At 46.3% G+C, this 24,442-nt stretch overlaps 1 pseudogene across 1 annotated transcript; it reads left to right on the top strand.

Annotated features, from left to right (window-relative positions):
- Positions 1 to 916: 916 nt before the first annotated feature.
- On the top strand, positions 917 to 23,945 carry LOC310824070 (RAS guanyl-releasing protein 1-like; annotated as a pseudogene). Its single transcript has 16 exons — positions 917 to 933; positions 5,488 to 5,679; positions 8,858 to 9,023; positions 12,255 to 12,372; positions 13,214 to 13,280; positions 13,532 to 13,659; positions 13,856 to 13,997; positions 14,138 to 14,317; positions 15,652 to 15,768; positions 21,989 to 22,325; positions 22,537 to 22,641; positions 22,775 to 22,880; positions 23,056 to 23,206; positions 23,331 to 23,367; positions 23,534 to 23,730; positions 23,835 to 23,945. The product of its transcript is annotated as an RAS guanyl-releasing protein 1-like (transcript).
- The last annotated feature ends 497 nt before the right edge of the window (positions 23,946 to 24,442 follow it).

The raw sequence follows: 24,442 nt of genomic DNA, 5'->3' as shown, positions 1-24,442 counted from the left end.
GGATCATTGACTTCAAGGTCCGATTGAACCTCTCACAAAGGCCATCAGTGGCCGGGTGGTAGACACTGGTTCGAACCGCCTTGATGGCCCCGGCGAGGTCCCGGTCCTCAGCCCTCGCCGCTGTCATTTCTCCCACCGCAACCTGCTGGTTCTGCTGCAGGAGAGCCTGCTGCTCCAAGATCAGCGTCATCTTCGCTATGGCCGTCGTCAGCGTCTCCATGCTCTTGTCCCAGGTTGGGCGCCAATGTAACAATGTACGATATACACAGAAGCAGACGTAGTATTTCGTTAAGGGATTGGTAGTCCCGTTTATTATTGTAATGTCTCTGGCTTTTCAGCGCTTAGTCCTCGTCCACGACTTTTCAGCCGTCTTATCTCCTTCTTTGCCGTTCCCAGCCCACCTCCTGAAAAAGCAGAGGCACACACATCTTAAGCACTAGTCAACGAGGCTTTATTTGCAACAGGTGTGCAACGAAGCCTCGCCGACACAACCCTGGCCACGGTCCTGTAGCTCCCTCTACAGGCCGAACGCTGCATGTCCCCCCACACAATGATACTAGATTCTTTATCACTTAGACAAATGTTTGACTCCATTAGACTACATGTTTGATCCTCTGTTCTTGTCACTCTGGCTAGACTATAATCATCAAGAAAAGGGTATTTTATTTATGATCTGTGGTTGAGCAACTCTCTCAGGCAGCTGAGAGAGTGCGAGAGAGAGAAAGAGAGAAAGAGAGAGAGAGACACGGTTGAGCGACAGGAGCTGGTTTTCAGTTTGGAGGTGACTGTAAGGCAGCCCTCACAGTCACCTCAGTCCTGTGCCTGCGTTCACGGACACACAAGGGACACAGCGGAGGAAGAGTGGGGTCAGCTATGATCCCAGTGAAGGAGGAATGCAGTGGAGAGGACCTTTGCAATGAACAAGGCCAAGAGGTAAGGAGGGGGCTGTGAAACCACATTCCTTCTTTGGAAGTGTCTTCAGCATTGCAGTGTGTTTGTTAGTGAGGACCAAGTTTGTGCAGTCATGCAGTGTGAACCTTGTGGTTGCCTGAACAACTCTGTTTGATTTTATTTTGCAGTCTGTCACAGAGAAATAGATCAGTCACTGCACAGTGTAAACCTGTTCATTTGAATGCATCTTACCATGAGAGGCATTGCAACTTGTAGTACTTAAGGTACTGTATTAGTATTGTATTATTTCACAATCACATTCTTTAAAGAAAAGATGGGATGTGTTTGACCCACATATCACAGAATGATCAGCTGTGCAAATGATTTGTATATGCTGCACACAAGCACACACTGCCATTCTAGAGTTGTCTGTTGTTCACTTTGCAAGGTGTGGGGATTATGGTTTGGCCATGTGAAGCAAGTCAATGAGTCTGTGTTGATGGTGTGTCTCTCCCCAGTCAGTAGGACATGGCTGTGAATCTCGGCTCACTCATCATAATTTGACACAACCAACATTTTCATTGTTCCAAGGCATGGCAAGTGTCTCAGAGCTGGAGTCTGTTGCCCAGGAAGTCAGGCTGGTGGTAAAGCATTTCTTGTTTGTTACAGGGATCCTATGGTTGAAGCTCTTACAGTATCTGACTTAATTGATGATCAATTTCATCTGATCTGATTTTGAAATGTCAGTAGCATTTAAATTGTATACTGTACTTTAGTACAGTATGTCATTATATTGGATAAGTACAGTGCATTTGGAAAGGATTCAGACCCCTTCACTTTTTCCACATTTCGTTATGTTACAGCCTTATTCTAAAATGGATGAAATTAATTTTTTCCTCATCAATCCCCACATAATACCCCATAATGACAAAGAGAAAACAGGTTTTTAGAAATGTTTGCTAATTTATTAAAAATAAAAAACTGAAATATCACATTGACATAAGTATTCAGACCCTTTGCTATGACACTCGAAATTGAGCTCAGGTACATCCTGTTTCCATTGAGATGTTTCTACGACTTCATTGGAGTCCATCTGTGGTAAATTCAATTGATTGGACATGATTTGGAACGGCACACACCTGTCTATATAAGGTCCCACAGTTGACAGTGCATATCAGAGCAACCAGGCCATGAGGTTGAAGGAATTGTCCGTAGACCTCTGAGACAGGATTGTGTCGAGGCACAGATCTGGGGAAGGGTGCAAAAAAAATTCTGCAGTATTAAAGGTCCCCAAGAACACAGTAGCCTCCATCATTCTTAAATAGAAGAAGTTTGGAACTCCTAGAGCTGGCCGCCCGGCCAAACTGAGCAATAGGGGGAGAAGGGCCATCATCAGGGAGGTGACCAAGAACCCAATGGTCACTCTGACAGAACTCTAGAGTTCCTCTGTGGAGATGGGAGAACCTTCCAAAAGGACAACCATCTCTGCAGCACTCCACCAATCAGGCCTTTATGGTAGAGTGGCCAGATGGATTCCACTCTTCATTAAAAAGCACTTGACAGCCTGCTTGGAGTTTGCCAAAAGGCATCTAAAGGACTCTCAGACCATGAGAAACAAGATTCTCTGGTCTAATGAAAGGAAGATTGAACTCTTTGGCCTGAATGCCAAGGGTCACGTCTGGAGGAAACCAGGCACCGCTCATCACCTGGCCAATACGGTGAAGCATGGTGGTGGCAGCATCATGCTGTGGGGATGTTTTTCAGCTGCAGGGACTGGGAGACTAGTCAGGATCGAGGGAAAGATGAACGCAAAGTACAGAGAGATCCTTGATGAAAACCTGCTCCAGAGCGCTCAGGACCTCAGACTGGGGTGAAGGTTCACCTTCCAACAGGACAACGACCCTAAGCACACAGCCAAGACAACGCAGGAGTGGCTCCGGGACAAGTCTCTGAATGTCCTTGAGTGGCCCAGCCAGAGCCCGGACTTGAAGGTCTCAGTTTTTTTTCTTTTGTAGTTGTTAGCTCAGCTCTTATCAGCCTGGAAATTAGGGTTTGTGTGGGTGTTAAGGTAGCCTGACAGGGTTGTTCGACACACAATGGATCCCCTGTACTGTATGTGACCTGTGCATCAGTAATAATCAGTCGCACAACTGATCACATTCCATGACTTTGTAAACTATAAAAGGAGGTTCCTGAATAAACTTTGTGGGCTTGCAAAGTCTTATAGTGGTAGTTTATAAAGTTAATAGATGGTTTGGACTATAACTAGTCCGAAAGATGAATAGATAGAGAGATAGATAGTGTGGTGGAATTCCAAGTTAAAATACTTTGTAATAAAATGGCAAAGACTAGAGCTGATGGTTTATTCAGAGACTTTTATTCACAAGTAATAAAAGCCGAACTGGTTTGCAAAGTAGTTCCCATTGTCATCCCAATCCATCATTTTATACCATTCAAATCTAGGTTACCTCCCCCATATGCAAATCATTCACACTTCCTGGCTGTAGCCACTAATATCATTCACCCGGTTCTTATACCTTGTCACGGCCTGGTTTCCCCTCCCATTCCTAAAGATAGTTCTCGGGTTACTACAACATTGGTGGTGAGCTCATCGTGTTTATCATTGTAATTCTAGTGCCTGGTACCGATGACCTTTGCTTCACCTACCAACTGCATGTGTTTATTAGAGTCTCCATAAATCTTCACTCCCTCTCTCCCTTATCCTGTTTTCTCACGGAATAAGTGTATCTGGTTTCCATAACCTACTCTTAGCTTCTTTGTCTTGTCCCACATGGAATGCCCACAATTGATTGTTTACATCACCCCCTTCACTTCTTATTTACTATATCCTGTTTTTCATGCTCTGGTCATCTGCTTTCTCCAAGCTTTGCTCCCCCCAACCTCTAAGAACCTCTTCACTTCATTCCCCTCACAAATCAACCTCTGGTCATCTGCCGTTCCTACTCCCTCTCTACTTCAACCTTTCCTCTGTGGAATTAGGAATCTTTATTTTCTATAGAAATTTACCATAATAGAGAGAGAGTGTAAATCTGCTTAATGTTTAAAAAGTCTGGGTCAATCACATTATAAAGTTGGATTGAGATGTCAAGCTTAAATGATGAAAGAGGAGTGTCACGCCCTCCACTTCCACCTAGCTTGTGCCAGGCTCTCTCTCCCCTGTCTGTCTCTGTCTGTCTGTGTGTGGGCGTGGCCCCAGGCTCCAGCTCGATCCTGTTCACGTCATCTACTCCACCTGCTCTGTCTACACACCTGCGGTTCATCATCTCATCACCATGCAGTATTTAAACCCCAGCTTCCCATCCACTCATCGCCAGATCGTTTGCTATCCTTACACGTCAGTTTTGCTCTCGGCCACTTTGTAGCGTTTATTTCTCAGAGCTTTTCTGTGTTTAGCATTTGACTAACAGCGCTCTCTCTGTTCTATTGTGCCACTTCCCAGTTTTTGCCTACCCTGTCTGCACAGCCTGCCTGCCCTGCCTTGCTTGTCATTCTGCCCTGCCATTCTGTTCCCCCCATTCCTTCATTAAAACCCGGTTCTTTTAATATACATGTCTTGACTCTGTGTCCTGCGCTTGGGTTTTCTCGCTCTGACCATAACAGTACGATCTGGTCATGACGACGAACCCAGCGGACACGGAGTCTTTCCGCCAAGCCCTTACCTACCAAGGCGCCCTTCTTTGACAACACTCACAAGCCATCTCTGGTACGGGGGAGGTTGTCTGCCAAGCCTTCGCCAGTCAAGACGTCCGTCTGGGGCAACAAGAAGTTTGAGAGACTTTTCAGCTGCTCCCGGTAGCCTCTGCAACCCACCTACCCCTCAGGCATCTCCACTAGCCCCTAGCCCAGTCCCTAGCTCACCTCCCTTTTTTCGCGAACCTTTTGTCCCTGCGCCCGAGCGCTATGATGGTGATTTGGGTTCCTGTCTGGCTTTTTTAGTTCAATGCTCCCTAGTTTTTGAGCAGCAGTCCCTCACCTATTCGTCCGACCGTTCCCATATTGCTTACCTGCTCGGGGTCCCTTAAAGGAGCCGCTCTTGCCTGGGCCTCCGCAGTATGGGAAAGACAGTCGACGATCTGCTCCTCCTACCCAGTCATCACTCAGGAGATGCAAAAGGCTTTCGACCATCCCGTCCAAGGCAAGAACGCAGCCTCTCCATTTCCGAGAGGTCCCAAGTCCCGCAGTGTCTGCACGAGTCGAGCAGCATGTTCCTCTCCCTCACGTCCCCAGCTCAATGCTACCCTTGTGTGGCGAACCCAGTCCCTGCCCCTCTCGACCCTCATTGACTATGATGCAGATGATAGTTTCTTAGACCGGGAGGTAGCTAAACAAATGGGTATTGAGACCAAGCCCCTGGATTTCCCCCTGGAAGCCAAGGCCCAAACAAATAAAGAAAAAACAAGAAACAAATACCCTCTGCTTTCGCCCCCCCTCCATGGAGCTACCGTCTTTTCTAAACTGGACCTGCGCAACGCCTACCACCTAGTCCACCAAGGTTTCCGCTGTGGCAGAGTGGCCAGCACCTACCAACCTCAAGCAGTTGCAGAGTTTCCTTGGTTTTGTTCATTTTTATCATAGATTCATCTGGAACTACAGCCGCATTGCGGCCACCAATACTTCCTTCCTATGGACGCCTGAGTCAGAAGCCGCTCTCAACGAGCTCAAGCGCTGTTTCATCTCTGCCCCGGTCCTCATCCAACCCAACCCAGCCCTGCAGTTCATTGTGGCGGTGGATGCCACTCATCGCCAGATCGTTTGTTGTCCGTACACGTCAGTTTTGCTCTCAGCCACTTTGTAGCATTTATTTCTCAGAGCTTTTCTGTGTTTAGCCTGTGTGATTGTCTACCCCGCCCTGATTGGCTTCACCTGTTCCTCATCATCCTTCCCTGTGTATTTAGTCTGTGTTCCCTTGTCTCTGTGCCAGTTCGTCTTTGTACCTTTGTGTCATACGTCCCAGCATTTCCTAGTGATAAGTATTCCTTTGTGTAAGTTTGTGACTTTGCCTTTTTGCCTGCCTTTTTGAACTGCCTACCTGTGTACCAAACCTTTTTGAAAGTAAAGATAATTCTATTGGATTTAAGTTTTGGTCTCAGTCATGCAATTCAGTCATCTGCCTAAGTACTACAGTCATTACATTGTCTGTACTGCCTGCCTGCCCTGTCACCCTACCTTGCTTGTCATTCTGCCCTGCCATTCCGTTCCCCCCATTCCTTCATTAAAACCTGGTTCCTTTAATATACGTGTCCTGACTCTGTGTCCTGCGCTTGGTTTCTCTAGCTCTGACCAAGGAGATGCATTTTAAAATGCATCATAGGAACCCAAAGGTCCTCATAGAAACCCATATTAATTCATGCAACTTAAAAGGGCTTAAAGTTTAAAAAGTCTAAATTGTATCAAAACTCTGAATGAAGTTCTTTAATTGGAGTCAGTCTACACATTTTAAAGTTGAATTGAGGTGACAAGCTTAAATTATGAAAAAGTGGATACACTTTGAGATGTCCCTATTCAGAGTGAATGGCCATGGGAATTAATAGGATTTCAGGCAAATTCAAGTACAGCTCAAAAAGTATAAATGGTATGAACATTTTTTTTTCAAGTTACACAAGTCTGAGCATTTGATTTGAAAAGTTGATTTGAAGTTAATAGGTTAATCGGTTTAAGCTGTGCACGCAGCAGTATAGGCATGAATAGGATTTCATGGAAATTCGAGTAATCCTGATAAAGTGTAAATGGTAGTAGAAGTTAGAAGATAGATAGAGGAATATAGAAGTTATCTGGAGTGGAGTCAGTCTGCACAGATAGATGTTTGTGTTACAAAAAGCTGAAATGTTGTGTGATGACCGTCAAATGCAGATTTTCAGAAAAGCTGTATGCTTTTTCAACCCATGATAAACAACGTAACAGCAATGGATGATGACCATCAAATGAGAAACATAAACCAACATGATATGATGGTGTTACCACATTCTACTGTGCAACATTTGGTTTTAATGTTGTCCCACAGTTGTTTTCCATTGTCTCTCTATGGTTGGCACAAGACAGTGAATCAACATCCTTTTATGTTTGGATTTAGACATTGCTGCACCATACCATTTTCCGTCATGACCGATATTCAACGATACAACCAAAAAACAACAATACAACATTACAACATTGTTTTTGTTTTTTAAATGCCCATGGGCTGTAGTCTCATTAAATCAGACTCTGAGATTGTCGGATCCGAGATGAAGGATTTTAGCAAGAATTTAAAATGAACATTTTGTACTGCACAGGCAGAAACAGAGGAAGAGAGAAAGGGAGGGAGAGAAAGAGAGAAATGGGAAGGTAGAGAGAAAGGGATGTACTGTAGGTCTGGTCATTCAAGGAACTTGTTATCTGAAGTCAAGTAAGGTTCCTGGTAATGTTTTTTTGTGTGATTTCATTACACATAGTTTCAGTGTCAGACCATTGATCAAACTCAGTTTGAATGAGAAGCCCTATCTAAGAGTGAGGCTTTGCTTATACACTCACCGGCCACTTTATTAGGTACACTTGTTCAACTGCTCGTTAATGCAAATATCTAATCAGCCAATCACATGGCAGCAACTCAATGCATTTAGGCATGTAGACATGGTCAAGACGACCTGCTGAAGTTCAAACCGAGCATCAGAATGGGGAAGAAAGTGACTTTGAACGTGGCATGGTTGTTGAGTATTTCAGAAGCTGATCTACTGGAATTTTCACGCACAACCATCTCTAGGGTTTACAGAGAATGGTCCGAAAAAGAGAAAATATCCAGTGAGCGGCAGTTCTCTGGGCGAAAATGCCTTGTTGATGCCAGAGGTCAGAGGAGAATGGCCAGACTGGTTCGAGATGATAGAAAGGCAACAGCAACTCAAATATCCACTAGTTACAACCAAGGTATGCAGAAGACCATCTCTGAATGCACAACACGTCGAACCTTGAAGCAGATGGGCTACAGCAGCAGAAGACCACACCGGGTGCCACTCCTGTCAGCTAAGAACAGGAAACTGAGGCTACAATTCGCACGGGCTCACCAAAATTGGACAATAGAAGATTGGTCTGATTAGTCTCGATTTCTGCTGCGACATTCAGATGGTAGGGTCAGAATTTGGCGTAAACAACATGAAAGCATGGATCCATCCTGCCTTGTATCAACGGTTCAGGCTGGTGATGGTGGTGTAATGGTGTGGGGGATATTTTCTTGGCACACTTTGGGCCCCTTAGTACCAACTGAGCATCGTTTAAACGCCACAGCCTACCTGAGTATTGTTGCTGACCATGTCCATCCCTTTATGACCACAGTGTACCCATCTTCTGATGGCTACTTCCAGCAGGATAACGCGCCATGTCACAAAGCTCACATCATCTCAAACTGGTTTCTTGAACATGACAATGAGTTCACTGTACTCCAATGGCCTCCACAGTCATCAGATCTCAATCCAATAGAGCACCTTTGGGATGTGGTGGAACGGGAGATTCGCATCATGGATGTGCAGCCGACAAATCTGCAGCAACTGCGTGATGCCATCATGTCAATATGGAGCAAAATCTCAGAGGAATGTTTCCAGCACCTTGTTGAATCTATGCCACAAAGAATTAAGGCAGTTCTGAAGGCAAAAGGGTTGTACCTAATAAAGTGGCCGGTGAGTGTATGTTCTTGTGACACATATACATAAAGGAACATTATAGATAGAGGAATAAACAGGTGTTACATAAAAATGCATTTAGACACTATGTTGTGCACATACTGTACATGCAACCTGGTTTTCTGTGCTGGTTGGGTTTCAAAAAACGTTTACACGATAGCAGAGCCACAGGGTTATCAGATCAGAACTGCAGAGGTCTTAAGATGCAAGTCAGCACTGATACACCAACTACAGTACTTAATTCCATTTTCCATTTTATAGTCTGCACACTTAAACTCACCTCTCTCTCTCTCTCTCAGAAAGTCTCGTGTGGACAACCCTGGGAGGGTGAAGAGCAAACGAGTGGTTCAGAGGTGGATGACCTGCCCCAGGAGATCAGCCGAGCCCTGCAGAGCCCCAGTCCCAACCTCCTGACCCGAGCTGCCAACCTGGACGAACTTATTCAATGCTGCCTACACTGCTTTGGTGTGTGTGTGTGTGTGTGCGTGCATGCCTGGTGTATTTAATTCCCCTCACTTATTGGCCTCATCTTCCCATCCAACATTCCCACTCCATCCTCAGCCTTTTATCCCAAACAGGTTATGTAAGCGAGGGGTGAGAGGGAGTGATATATAAACAGAGCAAGGGAGAGAGAGAGAGAGTGTGAGACAAAGGGCAGACATACAATCAAGCTTTGTTTCATTAGACTGCAACGGCCACACAACCATTCCCAGGAACCGTAAGCCACAGGAGTGAGCACTACCCCCATCTATCTCTCTAACACTCTCACACATCCACACACTAAACTGTCACGCCTGAGGTTGCTGTCTGGTGACTCTGGCGCCCTCCTCTGGCGGCACGGGGCCAGTGGCCTCCCAATCTACCTGTATTCATTTCACCTGTGTATTCTGTCCCCTGTTTGTTATATATAGCCTGTGTTTTCCCCATGTCTTTATCGGAGATTCTGCCTGTCTGCCCCGTTCCTAGTCGTTTACCCCTTCGCCTGAGTTACAATTTCGAATGTTTTTTAGTTCTAGTTATTCCGCTTTTTAAGCGCGTACCTTAGTTTACGGAGCTTGGTTTTCTCCATCTTTATTTTACCCATTTTTCCCCCAGTGTTTGTTTGTTTGCTGTGCCTCAGTTCTCTCATTAAAAGACTCTCCTTGATTTATTTACGCTGTCGTCTGAGTATCTCTCCGCACTTGGGTCCACTGCATAATCACCGCTAACAGAATCTCCGACCAACATGGACCCAGCGGAGATACTCAGGCTGCGGGAGGAGTCCGCGGCCCAGCGTAGAGTTTTGACCCAGCACGAGCAGGGAATGCAAGTGTGGACGGATCATCATGGGTTTGAAGTGTGGACGGATCATAAGAATCTGGAGTACATCCGGGGGGCCAAGCGGTTGAACTCCTGTCAGGCGAGGTGGGCGCTGTTCTTCACCAGATTCACCTTCACCATCTCCTATCGTCCAGGGTCAAAGAACACCAAACCTGACGCTCTCTCTCATCAGTTCGACCCGGTGGACCTGGTGGAGACCCCCGACCCCGTCATTCAGGGGTCTCATCCTCGCCCCTGTGTCCTGGGGCATAGAGCGGGTGGTCAGGACGGCCCTGGGGCGGGAGCCCGACCCCGGGGGGGGTCCGCCGGGGAGACTCTACGTTTCCAAGGCTGCGCGCGCACAGCTACTCCTGTGGGCGCACGCATCCTCCCTCACGGGTCACCCAGGGGCCGCCAGGACCTTGGAATTCATCCGGAGGAGGTTCTGGTGGCCCACGGCAGAGGGGGATACGCGCGCCTTTGTGGTGGCGTGTGCGGTGTGCACGCGCAGCAAGAGCCCCCGTCTGGCCCCGGCGGGTCTCCTCCGGCCCCTTCCCATTCCCAAGCGCCCCTTGTCCCACATTTCCTTGGATTTTATATCGGGCCTTCCCCCCTCCGACGGGTTCACCACTATCCTGGTGGTGGTGGACTGGTTTTCCAAGGCGGCCCACTTCATCCCCCTTCCCAAGCTGCCCTCGGCCCAGGAGACCGCGGACCTGATGGTGCAGCACGTCTTCAGGATCCACGGTCTCCCCCAGGATGTGGTGTCGGATGGGGGTCCCCAGTTTGCCTCCAGGTTCTGGAAGGCGTTCACCACCAGCCTCGGCGCCTCCGTCAGCCTCTCGTCCGGGTTCCACCCTCAGTCTAACTGGCAGACGGAGCACGTCAACCGGGACCTGGAGGGCGTGCTGAGGTGCTACGTCTCCGGGAACCCTGCGACCTGGAGCCAGCGACTGGCCTGGGCTGAGTACGCCCACAACATGCTCCTCTGCTCCTCCACTGGTCTGTCCCCCTTCCAGTGCCAGTATGGTTAACAACCCCCCCTGTTCCCTGAGCAAGAGGAGGAAGCAGAGGTGCCTTCGGTCCAGGCCCAAGTCAGTCGGTGTCGCAGGACCTGGAGACGGGTGCGGGCGGCGCTCAAGAGGGCTTCGGCCAAGTCCCAGCTTCAGGCCAATCGCAAGCGTCTTCCGCCCGGGCCAGAAGGTGTGGCTCTTGACCCGGGACCTTCCCCTCCGGGTCGAGTCCCGGAAGCTGTCCCCCCGCTTCGTGGGTCCCTTTCGGGTGATTAGACGGGTGAACCCGGTCTCCTATAAGCTGCAACTCCCCCCCTCCATGCGGGTTCACCCGACCTTTCATGTCTCCCTCCTCAAGCCCGTTATCTCCTGCCCCCCGCCCCCCCCTCCCCGCCCTGCTCCCCCACCTCGTCTCGTCAGAGGACAGCCGGTGTACACCGTGGACCGGATTTTGGGTTGTAGAAGGGTGGGGAGGGGTCTGCAGTACCTGGTAGATTGGGAGGGGTATGGTCCGGAGGAACGGACTTGGGTGCCCTGGCGGACTATCCTGGACCCCACCTTGATTACTGACTTCCGCCGCCTGCATCCTGGGGCACCCAAGTAACGGCTGGTGCCGTTCGTCCAGGGGGGGGTACTGTCATGCCTGAGGTTGCTGTCTGGTGACTCTGGCGTCCTCCTCTGGTGGTACGGGGCCAGTGGCCTCCCAATCTACCTGTATTCATTTCACCTGTGTATTCTGTCCCCTGTTTGTTATATATAGCCTGTGTTTTCCCCATGTCTTTGTCGGAGATTCTCCCTGTCTGCCTGTGAGTACCCTGTCTGTTCCGTTCCTAGTCGTTTACCCCTTCGCCTGAGTTACAGTTTTGAATGTTTTTTAGTTCTAGTTATTCCGCTTTTTAAGCGCGTACCTTAGTTTACTAAGCGCGTACCTTAGTTGAGCTTGGTTTTCTCCATCTTTATTTTACCCATTTTCCCCCCAGTGTTTGTTTGTTTGCTGTGCCTCATTAAAAGACTCTCCTTGATTTACTTACGCTGTCGTCTGAGTATCTCTCCGCACTTGGGTCCACTGCATAATCACCGCTAACACTTACACTCTTACACTACAGTACATTTGCAACATTAATTGGGTAACCTAACCTGTGCAGATATTACCAAATTGCCCAAGCACCATTGGCCTTTGCTACTTCTATCCCTAATTATACAATAGTAGAATGAAACTACTACATAACATACTGAGGAACCTCTTTGCTGTTATTATGGGTCTACATCCTCTCAAAACAGTGGGCATATCATAGAAGTTAGAAAACACTGTACAGTATATTTGTTTTGTATTACTACTCATACATTATGGTCTTTTGACGTGGAAGTTCTTTGTTCGTTACAGATTCTGAGGGGAAGTTGATCAGAGGGTCCCAGCTTGTCCACATGACCCTGATGATGCACAGCTGGGTCGTGCCTTCTCAGACCTTTGCCCAGAAAATCCTAGCTCTATATCCTCAACTGTATCATACTGCACTGCTGCCTGCCGGGTCTGTAGAGCCTTATAGGTTGGCAGTTACAATATGAAGGATTGGCAAGGAAATGTATGTATTGTTAACAAAGCATATCTTAATATGAATAATCTGACTCCAAGTAATTTAATTAACACAAGTGCAGAGAATTGTTGAGTTTGAGTTGATTAGAGCAAGAAATGTCAAGTGAGAATAAATCTAATTAGGCTTTAATAACTAAGTAATTAATTGTAAACGCATACATTTATTACAAGGCAAATACATCATAAAGAAATGTTACATTTTACCCTCATGGTTAATGACAGGTAGAGAGATAGATAGAGAATGAGAGAGAGAGGACAGACCACACGGCATGTATACTGTTCTTACAGACAACAGCTGGGACCACAGACCAGAAAACGAAGAGAATATGTTCCTCAACATTCTGTGTTACACCCATCTTCCAACCATAAGTATTCAAATCAAGAGCTGTTTGTAAGGGAGAACCAATCAGACATCATCTTATCAGTACCAGTCAAATGACACTAAAGTATTCACACATTCCAAGAGCCTCTCAACATCAAAGTGAGAGATCACAATAGCTATCGGGGGAAGGGATCTCAAGAAGGGGGGCAGATTTGACCCTTCAGGTCCCACCGGTGCAGAGTACCTTATCACATGTCAATTAATCCCTGTGACCAGTAAACAAGCGCTGCGTTGTTTGTCCCTGCTTGTTTACTCATTACTGAGAAAGCTTATTTGTGTTTGTTTTTTGGGTATGGATGTGTAGGGCTCAGTGTCATAGTGGTAAGTTGTGATCTCCGCTGCTGCTGTTTTACCTTGACTCTGTCACCTATAAGGACTGTCCGGTGGAGAAGAGGGGACTGAGATGACCACAGATCTGCCACCTCATCAGGTCAGTGTGTGAACAGTGTGCATGTGTCACGCCCTCCACTTCCATCTAGCCTGCAGTACCCCTCCTCTCCTGCTCTCTCTCTGTCTGCATTTGGGTTCACTAGCCTGACCGTTACAGAGTGTGTGTGTTTGTGCGTGCGTGTGTGTCAGGCACCGTAAGACCTTCACAAAGACTTGGGACCAGACTTTGGCCACAATTTCAGAATAAACCCTGTTTGTATGTAGGTTTTGTCTCAACTGTATATTCTGTAGGCAGTGGATCAGCCAGTTCCCGGCGGTGTTCGAGGCGGACCCTCTGCTGGAGCAGATGATGGGGGACTTGTGGGCACTGGTGAGGTCAGAAGACGAGGGGAATCACTGCCAGCTCATCGACATCTCCTGCCTGTGAGTGACATAGTGATTCCTGTTGCATGCTTAGATATACCTCATGTCACTGAGGGAAAATATAATTAACATCTCTGCCCACATGTGAGACCAGAGACATTCATAGTGTAAAAATGATCCCTTCTCTCTTTGTCACGTTGTCTGTTGTTTGTAATCATCTCTTTGTTTGTAATAAGCCCTTACATTGTTGTCCTAGAAACCCACACATAAACATATCCCAAGCCCACTCGCCCTCTGTGAAGAAGAGGAAGGTGTCACTGCTCTTTGACCACATGGAGCCAAATCAGATGGCTGAACATCTCAGCTACCTGGAGTTCAAGAACTTCTGTAATGTTTTGGTGAGTCAGTGAGTGGCATTACAACAGGTTATGTGACTTGTTCTAGGCCAACAGACATTAGACTTGATCCAGTACTAGCCTGCAACCCTCTGTATCTTCTATTATACTATAGCTGTCCTCTCTGTCCTCTGACTGATCAGTTCCTGGACTACCGTAGCTACGTGGTGCGAGGCACAGTGCGAGACAACCCTGCCCTGGAGCGCTGGGTCATGATGTGTAATGGAGTGTCCCAGTGGGTGCAGCTAATGATCCTCAGCAGACACACAGCGCAGCAGAGAGCCCAGGTCTTCACCAAGTTCATCCAACACTTTTTATGCATAGTGCATTTTAGGGTACCCAAAAGTAAATGGACAATTGACTTGACAGGTGTTTCTGGTAAGTCAGGTGTGTTCCGTCACATCATTTGTGCAGACATAAGAGAGGAAGACTTCCACAGTGAATTGTTATGGTATTGGTAGGGTGGACCCAAGTGCGGAGGGAAACTCAGGACGATAGATGTAACAAAAATAAAGATACTCTTTAATGAGAGGATTGGCGCATGGTATACAGGCATATACTGGCAAAAGGGTAAAAATAAAAGTGGAGAAAACCAGTCTCCATAAACTAAGGTACACACTTAACAAGTGAAGTAAACGGAGAAATAATACTAACTGGCCAACAGGGTACACTACTAGATAACAGACTGGCAGGCAGGACACACTTACATTAGGACAGGGAGAATCTCTGACAAGGACATGGGGAAACACACAGGCTATAAATAACAAACGGGACAGAACACACAGATGAAACGAATACTGGTAGATTAGGAGGGCACTGGCCCCATACCGCCAGAGGAGGGCGCCATAGTCACCAGACAGCAACCTCAGGCGTGACAGTGGATGACCGAAGATTGCTCACCATAATTAAGAAAACCCCCAAAACAACTGTCCCACAGATCAGGAACACTCTCCAGGAGGTAAGCGTGAATGTAGAGACTACTATTCGCAGAATACGTCACCAGACAAACTACAGACGCTTCACTGCAAGGTGAAAACCACTAGTTATCCTCAAAAAGGATGGTCAGGTTACAGTTTACTAAAAAGTACCTAAAAAGCTTGCAGAGGTCTGGAAAAAGGCAGATAAGATGAATATTATCATGACCAGAGTGATTGCAAGAGGAAAGTTTGGAGAAAAAAGGGTCTGCACAAGATTTACAGCATAACAACTGAGGATGGCTGCAGTACAGGCCTGGCAGAGCATCACCAGAGTAGCGTCTGGTGGGGTCAATGGGTCGCAGACTTCAGGCAGTTATTGCAGGATTGTCCACCAAATACTAAACATGAGTGCTTAATTTGGACATTTGACTTTCGGGTACCCTGAAATAGAGGGACAATGCACAAAAAGAAGTGTCATCTCAGAATGGTGAAACCAATATCTACACAAATAACATCAAATAAAATCTCTACTTTTAACCTCATAGTAATTGTTTGATTACAACTTTTGGAGTGTAGAGCTGTAAGAAGAAATAATGCTTCACTGTCCCATTACTTACGCAGGGCACTGCATCTAAATAACTTCACATGAAGGAATATTGTTCCCGACTACCACAGAGAAGATTTCTCAAAGATCCACAACAATTCTCTCTTGCTCTCTCTGTCTCTCTCACTCTCTGTAGAAGTTGCGAGCCCTGCAGAACTTTAACACTCTAATGGCAGTGACAGGGGGTCTGTGCCACAGCTCCATCTCCCGTCTCAGGGACACTGCCAACCTGTTGCCCCCCGACATCACTAAGATCAGCCTGGAGCTCATAGACATGGCCTCTGTCAATACTGACTGCCACAATGGAGCCATCACAAGATTATCTGATCTGTATAACTTAAAATGTATATGCTTGAGAAAGCAATTGTTACATAGCTAGAGTCACATGTTCTGAAGAGCAAACCAGATCAAGATTGGTGTCCTGTGTGGTGGAAGTCTAGGATTTACCACTCTGTACTTTAGCTCTTTGGAGGTAAGAATCAAGAAACAAGTCCTGAGTAGCCACAATATATGAGTCCGGTATTTATTGCTTGCAAACAAGAGACAAGAGCGTAACAGCAGCCCAGCATAGATCCGGGGGTCCGTTCAGCGCAAGTCTAAAGAGACAATGATCAGGTTTGTCTTTTATACAGTTTGAACATAATGGGAGTCGCCGCCAAATCTATCGGCTGATGGGCTTGTGCTTACGTGAGAAAGGGCGGGAGAGAATGAACAATGGAGAGACTTTCTTACTGATTAATCGCCGTTCAACATTTCACACCTATCGGCAGGATGCGCCTGTCCCCCCATTATTGCTCTCTCTCACCACTCCCTCCGACATCACCGCTGTTCATATGGTAAATCATACAGTGCTTCTCAGAACAATGGCTATAGAACTTTAGAGGTGTGGCAAGAGAAAATGTAATCACAGTAGTTACACAAGTTGTATCAGTCATATGAAAGTGTATAACCTGAAAATAGTTCTATGAACGTATTTTCCATAACAATCCCTCCTTTTAACATTTAATTCCTTGAATGTTAACAACACTTCAGCCTAAATATCATATTTCACTGGACGGAGGTTCCCATATCCTCCTCATCAAATAAGTTAAACCCGGGAAAGGGATCCAGGTTAGAAAGGTCATCCCCTGTCTCCATTCGTTCGAGTACCATGTTAGTTGTCATCATGTGGGTGGCCGCCCTCCTTGTACATGCCTTGCAAACCACCGACATCACTATACAACAGGTCATCAAGAAAGCGATAATTGCACGTATGGTAACCAGCAACTTAGCTATAGAGGCCCCCCATGGCCCGAGCACTTGACCCATTGAGGTGAAAACATCAAAGCCATGGGTTTGGTGGAGCATCTCTATACCTCTGTGTGTTCCCTCTACCAAATCCTTTAACTGGCTAGTAGCACCTGTGATGTATGTACAACATTCGGTACCAATAATGTGGCAGACCCCCCCTTGGGAAGGCAAAATCATGTCCAGAGCCACTGTGGTAAGATTCATGTGTTTCTCTAGCACCTGGGAGAGTGCATGTACCATAACTAGGGACTAGGATACTCAGAAATCTTTGGCCAAAAGAAAGTGCTCTCTTGTGTATGTACGAAGGGCGATACAGTGCTTCCATTTCCCTGTCATCTGCACGCCTGATTAAGGGCATCAAATATGCCAAATAGCAAGTTCCACCTGCATTCTTTGGTACACAACTGTAAGCTTTTGAACCACAGACTAAGTACACTTGCTCTGGCAGTGGTTTAGCTGCGGTGAGGTCGAATTGGGTTTGGTTTCCTGACAATCACTCTTTCCCAGATAAACTTGGCCTCTTGTCTTTGTAGAGAAACACCTTATGTAGCTCGTATACAGCCACTGGGGATCGTGGCACCGAACAGTTTCGTGGTTTCAGTGGTCTCATGACTACCGGCTGGGCGCAGTCATGCATATGCACCGTCATCGAGTGTAGGCGGTAATAGCTAGGCCAAGGGGGTTTTCCCACGACCGCATCTACTCGTATGGTCGGGGCGTATGCCGTTGGGGACCAGTGGGCTGAGTATAGAGGGGAGTTAGCTCCAGTACAGTTGGTTTGAACCAGAGTCATCTGTATCTTAGTTTTTTCCCCGTTAGTGAACATTCTTCTTTTGTAGGTTATACGGAGTAGCTTAGAGGTATTTACTGCGTTAGGTCTGTACTCAGAGTTGACGATCATTATGACAAAATTAGTTAGGGCATCAGCCTGCTCTGTGACCGAAGCCAACAATTGCTTCGGTGTATAGCAGTCATTGTCATTTACTGTCAGCTGTGAAGCGAGTCCCGCCCAGTTATGAGTTTCCCAGTCCACTTTGGTGAAGGGGACGGGTGTCAATGTTGGGGATCGTGAGGAGGCAGGGATGTGTTGGCAGATCCAACAATCCGTCATGTTACCTTGTCTAGCGTAATCCACCATTATTCTTAATGCCAGATTGTCTCTGCTCGCATTTGTCGGAACCTCTCCTCCAGGCTCGGCTCCTCCAATAATAGTGGCATCAGAAAACATCCGATCACCCTCCTCACCCCTTCAGAACCCCACTCCGTAGGCCGCAATTGTCTCGGCGGCTTCATGGTATTTCAATTATGTTGGAATCAGAGGTTGCTAGCACGTGATTCAGTGTTGTCCTTGTCTCTGGCCTTACTACTCCTCTCCTCCTGGCTGGTCACTCCTCGTTTCGGGCCCGGGGCTGGCCGCTGACGTCTAGTCTCGCTGGGTCGCTCCTGGTCTGCCCGCTGACGTCTGGTTTCGCTGGGTCACTCCCGGTCTGCCCGCTGATGGCTGGTCTCGCTGTTCTCTCCCGGTCTGCCTGCTGATGGCTGGTCTTGCTGGTGGTGGTGCCTTCTTGCAGTGTGTGGCATGTACCCACGTGCCTCTCTCTGCAGACAGCGTGACGAGATGTACCTGGAAAAGCCCCAACCACCGTAGACTGCTCCAGTGTTTTTCTCCTGCAGTTCTTGATCAGCACCCACTTCCCTTGCTGGATGTCGTGGAGGGGTCCCCCTAGTGGTGTGCAGAGTGCCTCCTTCACGGTTCTGTGGATGCCTCTGTAAACTCTGGTCAAGTTAGCACAGTATGTTAGCATGGAGTAATTTGCATATTCAATGGTTAGCTCACACCCATTATTGGTCTACCAGTCAGGATCCCATGAGGAGACAGGCTGTTCTTTGCCCTAGGCCTCCCTCGCCTAGCTGTGAGGATCAATGGAAAAGCTTTAACCCAGTTCAGTCTGACTTCTTCACATCCTTTTGTCAGTTTTGTCCTGTTCTCACTCTCCACTATCCCTCCACTCTGGGGGTGATAAGAGCAGTGAGTTTTTTAAAGTCCACCCCGAAGTATTCAGACATTCGGTGTGACCAATCGTCACTCGACAATTTCCTTGGGAAATTGTGGCACTACTTCAGTAACCAATGCTTTCGCCACTGCTGAGGAATCTGCTTTTCCCAATGGAAAAACCTCAACCCATTCAGAAAACATGCCCACAAAAACTAAACAATATTACTCAACAAACAACAAAGTCCATCATAACACGATCAAATTGGCCATCAGGGGGAGGAAGGCTTGATTGGGGAACCATTTGCCCTCTTTCTACGTTATGCCAAATTCTGTGGATAATTTGAAAAGCCTTGGGTGTACCAATGCTTATTTACAATATCCGTCATCCCCCCTTTTGACACATGATCTTCTCCATGTGACAACACTTCATGAAAATAAAATAAACATTTGGAAAACATGGGTTATCATTTTAGGCCAACCCAAAACAAAAAAAAGAACAGGTGTTTCTTAGTAATTATCTTAGGTATTTTAGTGATTGCGTCTATTCTGTTTGTACTCTGGCTTTTGCCCTCCCTGGTGAGCTTATGGCCCAAAAACAAACAACAACAACAGCAACATCCTTTACAAATAGTAATCTCTGCAAGCTTGCCTTGTGGCTCTGTTCTGCCAAATATTTTAAGGGTGCCTACCCCCTTTCAACACCAAATTCTTACTAAATAGATACTAAAGTTATCTCCTATAGCTGCCCAAATACTGCTGGGCTTTCAACGTAGCCCCTAGGGGCTCTAGACCATGTATCTATCTATAAAGCAATCAATCAATCAATCAACCTACTTATCTATCTATCTATCCCTACCTATCTATATATATATATATCATATCATATCACTTATCCTTAAAGCGAAATGCGAACCAGAATCCTGGGAATCCTTATGTACAGGAATACTAAAGAACGCATTAGCTAGGTCGACCACTGAGAAATATGTAGCATTACTTTGTGTATGTGTAATTAGTATATGGATCCGTAACAATAGGGGCGCGCGCTTGGACTGCTTCATTAACCTTTTTAAGATCCTGAACAAAGCGCCAGGTTTGTGTTTGGCCTTTTTAACGGGGAACATGAGAGTACGACAAAAGGCTGTCAGGACATGCAACAATAATGCCTCTTTCCAATAATGCCTAAAAAGCTGGTGTAAATATCATCTATGGCTTCTCTCTGAACCAAACTTTTTCAACACTCATCCTGAATTTCCGAGACCTTAGCTGTACAATAAAAATTATCTTTATCTGTGAACGTACAATCTTTAATTCTTAACTCAGCTTCTGCCAACAATTTCTGTGCAATTGATCTCAGCCGAGAGACGGGCAAGTTCCATTCGTAAAAATTATTTAGTGGTGCATTACCCAACGATATATTTTGATTGGTTTTATCTCACCGGGTAATGTCGTCGATGGGACCTCTCCCGCCTCCTCTTTATCAGCCTGCGGTGCCATCAGGGGTCAGTATCGTGGCGGTCGAGATCCACATCAACCTGCTCAGACAATAAAACTATAGGACACTGGTTAGGAGACCCTAGCCTACCTAACTTGTGGTTACTTTCCTGATTCAACTTTGCGTCTACCCTCTTGATTCAACTTGCTTTACCTTCTAGATTCAACTTGCTTTACCTGTTTCTTGTTGTGACCGTCTAATTGTCACCTCCGATTTCCATCCCCAAACCTTCCAATCTACCGTTCCATAACTTCTTTATCTTACCAGCAACATGATTTCCAAGCCTATCTTTTAGTATGTTACTCTGTCTCTTGCTAAAACTCCCGTTCAATGGAAAACCCGAAATCCCCCACATAGGCAATTGTTCGCATGTCCATTGACCATATTTTTCAATAATTATCCCTCCGTGCTCGAAGGCAGCGGGTTCGCTTTACTGGCCGTTTTCCCCATTATCAAATTAGTATACCAACTTTTTCAGGTATTTTAGAAAGGTTAAGTGTTGTCAACGACAATAGGTGAGTTCCTTACCTTTTATCCACTTGTCTCCACACCGGTCTTTACGCGTTTCATAAAAACTCGAACTATTAGGTATACCAAAAAATTATAATAAAAAAATATATATATATTCATATATGTGTGCCTTCCACACGTTGAGTGTCCCTGACACCTCTTCGCGATTAATGTGTTAATTAGGCCGTCGGCTCTCAGCGAGAAATGTATCTAGATTAAACAAAAACACAAACACAAACAAACAACAAACTGCAGACCTAGCATTTACCTAGGATTTTCTCAAACTGTCGACCCACGGTGTGGGTCGACAGTTTGTCATGTCCACGTGTGCGCTCAGTCGGTAGGTAAGTGTCCCCGACACGTACCTATGCCAAATAGGATTTTACAACTGCAGACCTATTACCAAAATAGGATTTTCACTGAAGATGTTATAAACAGCGACCCAGCTGGGGTCTTTGCTAGCACCCAGTCCTACCCGAGGGCTGGGATTTTTAGTACAAATATTGTGGTCTTACCTCTTCTGAGTTCAATGTCTTTATGGACTCGCCGTGCCTGAGAACTCCGTCCCTCTCCTTTCAGGCGCCTTTCTCTCAACCTTTGCGTTCTGAACTTCCAAAGGGAGGATTTCGGCTCCAGGAATATATCCTGTCCGTATACGAGTTGACCTTCTTGGCAGAGAGACGACGAACTTAGGGCAGGCGGTCCCGGATCGAGCCCCCAAATTGTGGTGGAAGTCTAGGATTTACCACTCTGTACTTTAGCTCTTCGGAGGTAAGAATCAAGAAACAAGTCCTGAGTAGCCACAATATATGAGTCCGGTATTTATTGCTTGCAAACAAGAGACAAGTGCGTAACAGCAGCCCAGTGTAGATCCGGGGGTCCGTTCAGCGCAAGTCTAAAGAGACAATGATCAGGTTTGTCTTTTATACAGTTTGAACATAATGGGAGTCGCCGCCAAATCTATCGGCTGATGGGCTTGTGCTTACATGAGAAAGGGCGGGAGAGAATGAACAATGGGGAGACTTTCTTACTGATTAATCGCCGTTCAACATTTCACTATAGAACTTTAGAGGTGTGGCAAGAGAAAATGTAATCACAGTAGTTACACAAGTTGTATCAGTCATATGAAAGTGTATAACCTGAAAATAGTTCTATGAATGTATTTTCCATAACACCTGTTACCAGGCTCTGAGTGAGATGACAGAGCTGCTGTCGTCCTGCAGTAACTACAGTAACTACCGACGGGTATACAGCGAGTGCTGTGGCTTTAAGGTGCCCATCCTGGACGTGCATCTGAAGGACTTGATCTCTCTGAACAAGGCCCTGCCAGACTACCTAGAGGAGGACATGATCAACTTGGGCAAGCTGCAGCACCTCTACAGCAACATCAGTGACCTTTTGGCCATCCACAGCTGTACCCCGCCGTTCGAGGCCAACAAGGACCTGCTGCATCTGCTTACGGTGAGAGAGGGAAGAGTCCTGAGTTTGTTGTTGACAGTTACGTAAGGATGAAAGGGGAGTAGTGTATTCAGAATCATAGTTGACCTCCTATCTCCCCAAGAACCCCAAGATTCAGGTTAGTGGAGACCAAACTGTTTATCTTTATCTTTCACTATCTGCCTTACGTTTATCTTGACCTCTTTTCACATTTACAAAAGTACATCCTCAGTGCTGCAATACATCAAAGTAAACCACAATAAGACATGACAGAGATGTGCTCTCTCTGTCCTCAGCCCATAGCTCCAGTTAAAGCACCTGTTGTGGCAGAATGGGGGTCAGGGGTCACCCCAAGGCTAGATCCTGACACCATTTCTAAACACGTCAAACAGATGGTGGATGTGAGTATGTAACCCTGTGTCTGCATGAGTTTCTGTTTTTCACTTCCTTATTACTATGCAGTTTAAAGCAGAACTACCAGGGCCTGCGGTGTCTCTGGTATAAAATGTAAAATTACGCTGTTGCCCCCTGCAGTCCATCATGAAGAATTATGACCTTGTTATGGCTACATCTCCCTGGAAGATTTTGAAAAAATAGCAGCCAACTTCACTTTTTCCTTCTGCACTCATGAAAGTGACAGGTGAGGAAGCCTCTGCTTCTCACAGGCTTACGTGTATTTAAGACGGAAAGCTCAGACACTTTAAAAAGGTGTATGACACTAGAACAGGAGTGTTACATGGTGGAAGAAACAAAAGAGGAAACCACAATCTATCACTAACTTTGACCCTTACTCTCTCAACCTCCTTCTACTCCAGGGAGGGCGAAATCAGTTGTGAGGAAATCACTTCCTATTTCATGAGGGGGATGTCTGTGTGCACCAAACTGGGCTTTAACTTCAGCAACGTGCATAACTTCCATGAAACCATCTACAAACGGCTCACCTTCTGTGACATCTGCGGAGGCTTTTTGGGTATTAATTTCTTGGTCTAAATATAGTGTAAAGGCTGTGTCATTTCTCTGGCTGTGGTATTGTCTGACCAGTGGCCCATACTCTTTTAATGGCTACTCTACTATGTCTGCTCTCTTGTAGTTGTGGGGAGTCATAAAGCAAGGCTACCACTGTAAAGGTAAGATACTTGCGAATAATCTAATAACTCACATATACCATGGTCCATGACCAATACGTCACTTTTACATGATAAGGAGGCAGAAAACTGGTCTTATACTCTCTGCTCTTGTATGACCTGTACTAAAATGATTTACTGTAGCTTGTGTATTTGTGTATCCAATCAGGTTCTGAGGAGGACACCTTTGTCTTCCCCCAAGGTAATGAAGCAGAGCACAACAAGGGCAATTCCACTATGAAAAATTATGCAGGAGATTCAATTCTTTTGGACTGGTCGACTCAGACAGACCCGGGGGTTTGGACGCCAGAGAAAGTGGAAAAGAGGGGAGATCACCCAAACTCACATGGTTCGCCAACGGAGAGGGTAAGACAGTTACAAGCTCTGTTGACCCCCGGCTCATAAGGGTTGAATTAGCATAATAAACCTATTCTGTTGAGTTACAGCCTCTCCCCCATTGCTTCACCCAGGGTTGTGCTGTGCCCCAGAGAGCCCGGGGCTCCTCCATGCCTGTGTCCTTCCTGCTGGAAAAGATGGAGGAACTGCACCTGCACAAAGACAAGAGCAGGGAGCCCGACTGAGCGCACACGTGGACATGACAGACCCACCCAGACACATAAAAAAGACAGGGTTTCAAAATGGGATGTGTCTGAGACAATGTCTGTTAAACAAATTGAATTATTATTTAAGTGACCATTTTTTTTATGTGAGTTAGATTTCGAAGGTGGTATTATATCTATCATCTGTGGTGTGTCTCATGATAATTTATGGGCACGTCATTTTCCTACAGAAACAGGTGACTGTGTTTTCTGGTGCTAAGCCTCAACTGCCAAAACTGTGAGATTGACCTTTATGATTGCCTTTGGCCTAAAATGCTTAACAACGTACAGTATTGGAAATTAACTCACTAATGTCAACAATGCAACCACTTTGACACTCAAATCCCACAAAACACACTGCTTTATCAAAGTTCACATGGATTGCGTCACTCAAACACCTGTACAGTATACTATTTCATTTTTTCATAATCTTTGTAGTTCTTATGTGATCATCAATACGTTTATTGTTGAGAGTATAC

The sequence above is a fragment of the Argentina silus genome (genome assembly GCF_951799395.1).
Source record: "Argentina silus genome assembly, chromosome: Y".
NCBI lineage: Eukaryota > Metazoa > Chordata > Actinopteri > Argentiniformes > Argentinidae > Argentina > Argentina silus.
The sequence above is the reverse complement of the archived record's forward strand: the minus strand, read 5'-3'. Positions and strand labels throughout refer to the sequence as shown.